We start from the raw sequence: 3,035 nt of genomic DNA, 5'->3' as shown, positions 1-3,035 counted from the left end.
GTCTTCTACAACTTCAACAAGACGTCCCAGCTCCTGTATTCAATATTCTGACCAATGAAACCAAGCATGCTGAATGCCTTCTTCACCACCCTGTCCACCTGCGACTCCACCTTCAAGGAGCTATGAACCTGTACCCCTAGATCTCTTTGTTCTATAACTCTCCCCAACGCCATACCATTAACTGAGCAGGTCCTGCCCTGATTTGATCGACCAAAATGCATCACCAAACATTTATCCAAATTAAACTCTATCTGCCATTCGTCGGCCCACTGGCCTAATTGATCAAGATCCTGTTGCAATCCTAGATAACCTTCTTCACTATCCACTGTGCCACCAATCTTGGTGTCATCTGCAAACTTACTAACCATGCCTCCTAAATTCTCATCCAAATCGTTAATATAAATCACAAAAAACAGTGGACCCAGCACCGATCCCTGAGGCACACCGCTGGTCACAGGCCTCCAGTTTGAAAAACAACCCTCCACAACCACCCTTTGTCTTCGGTCGCCAAGCCAATTTTGTATCCAATTGACTACCTCACCCTGGATCCTGTGAGATTTAACCTTTTGCGACAACCTACCATGTGGTACCTTGTCAAAGGCCTTGCTGAAGACCATGTAGACAACGTCGACCGCACTGCCCTCACCTACCTTGGTTACCCCTTCAAAAAACTCAATCAAATTGGTGAGACATGACTTTCCCCTTACAAAGCCGTGCTGACTGTCCCTAATTAGCCCTTACCTGTCGAAATGCCTGTAGATCCTGTCCCTCAGAATACCTTCCAACAACTTACCCAATACAGAAGTAAGGCTCACCGGTCTGGAGTTCCCAGGCTTATCCCCACAGCCCTTCTTAAACAAGGGCACAGGCACCTCTCCTGTGGCTGTCGATGATTCAAATATCTCAGCTCGGGGGCCGGCAATTTCCTCCTTCGCCTCCCACATCATCCTGGGATACATTTCATCAGGTCCTGGGGATTTATCTACCTTGACGCGCTTTAATACCTCCGGCACCTCCTTCTCTGGAATATGGACACTCCTCAAGACATCACTTTTTATTTCCCCAATTTCCCTAACATCCGTGTCTTTCTCAACAGTAAATACTGACGAGAAATATTCATTTAGGACCTCTCCCATCCCTTGTGGATCTGCACACAGATGACCTTGTTTATCCTTAAGAGGCCCCTCCCTCTCCCTAGTCACCCTTTTACCTGTTATGTGTCTGTAAAAGCTCTTTGGATTTTCCTTTGCCGTATCTGCTGAAACAATCTCATGTCCCCTTTTTGCCCTCCTGATTTCTCTCTCAACTCAACTCCAACAAGCCCTATACTCTTCAAGGGATCCACTTGATCCCAGCTGCCGATGCGTGTCATGTGCCTCCTTCTTCCTTTTGACCAGGGCCTCAATATCCCGAGTCATCCAGGGTTCCCTCCTTCTCCCAGCCTTACCCTTCACTCTGAGAGGAATGTGCTCACCCTGAACCCTAGTTAACACCCTTTTGAAAGATTCCCACTTACCAGCTGTCCCCTTGCCTGTAAACACACTCCCCCAATCAATGTTTGAAAGTTCCCGCCTAATACCCTCAAAACTAATGGAATTATGGTCATTGGTCCCAAAGTGATTCCTCACTAACACTTCCGTCACCTGCCCTTCCTTATTCCCCAAGAGGACGTGAAGTTTTGCCCCCTCTCTCGTCGGGCCATCCACATATTGAATGAGGAATTCTTCCTGAATACACTCGACAAATTTCTCTCCATCTAGACCCCCAGTGCTATGTCTGTCCCAGTTAATGTTGGGAAAGTTAAAGCCCCCAACTATTACCACCCTATTTTTCCGGCAGCTATGTGTAATCTCCTTACATATTTGCTCCTCAATATCCTGCTGACTATTTGGTTGTGGGGGCGAAACCCACGCAGACACGGGGCGAATGTGCAAACTCCACACGGACAGTGACCCGGGGCTGGGATCGAACCCGGGACCTCGGCGCCGTGAGGCAGCAGTGCTAACCATTGTGCCACTGTGCTGCCCCCTACTGGTTACTGTTAAAACACCAGGCGGCGTGCTCTTGATGGCAATCATCATTCAATCTTTGTTTTTCAGGTCTTTGAACAAAGTGTTGGCAGCAACCCCCATAACCTCCTTGACAGCGTCACCATCGGTTTCAGGGGCGCGATTCCCCGACCCCCCACCGGGTCGGAGAATCGCCGGGGGCCAGCGTCAATCCCGACCCCGCCATGTCGCGAATTCTCCGCCACCGGTGATTCGGCGGGGGTGGGAATCGCGCCGCGCCGATTGGCGGGCCCCCCCCCCGGCGATTCTCCGGTCCGCGATGGGCCGAAGTCCCGCCGCTGTCAACCGTCGCCCGCCGGCCTGGATTGAACCACCTTTGGGACGGCGGGACACGGCGGGGCGGGCGGGCTCCGGGGTCCTGGGGGGGCGCGGGGCGATCTGGCCCCGGGGGGGTGCCCCCACGGTGGCCTGGCCCGTGACCGGGGCCCACCGATCCACGGGCGGGCCTGTGCCGTGGGGGCACTCTTTTCCTTCCGCCTTCACCATGGTCTCCACTCTGGCGGAGGCGGAAGAGACCCCCTCCACTGCACATGCGCGGGGATGCCGTGAGCGGCCGCTGACCCTCCCGCGCATGCGCCGCCCGGCAAAGTCATTTCCGCGCCAGCTGGCGGGGTGGAAATCAGTCCGGCGCGGGCCTAGCCCCTCAAGGCGAGGGCTCGGCCCCTCAAGATGCGGAGAATTCCGCACCTTTGGGGCGGCGCGATGCCGGCATGATTCGCGCCGTTTTTGGCGCCGGTCGGCGGACATCGCGCCGATTACGGAGAATCCCGCCCAGATGTTTCACCAGCAGATAGTTAATGGGAAAGACGTCTCTTTTCTAACCTCGCCTTTAGCCACATGTTTTGAAAAGGGAGATTGTTGAGCTTTCAAAATTCCCTTTAACTCCCCAATGCGCTGTTTAAAGGGAAATTTTCCTGCAATTTTGCGTTGTCTTGTGATGCTGTTGCAAATGACCTCTTTTAATCA

This window comes from Scyliorhinus torazame, chromosome 1, assembly GCF_047496885.1.
Source record: "Scyliorhinus torazame isolate Kashiwa2021f chromosome 1, sScyTor2.1, whole genome shotgun sequence".
Lineage (NCBI taxonomy): Eukaryota > Metazoa > Chordata > Chondrichthyes > Carcharhiniformes > Scyliorhinidae > Scyliorhinus > Scyliorhinus torazame.
This window is presented reverse-complemented; position numbering follows the sequence as displayed.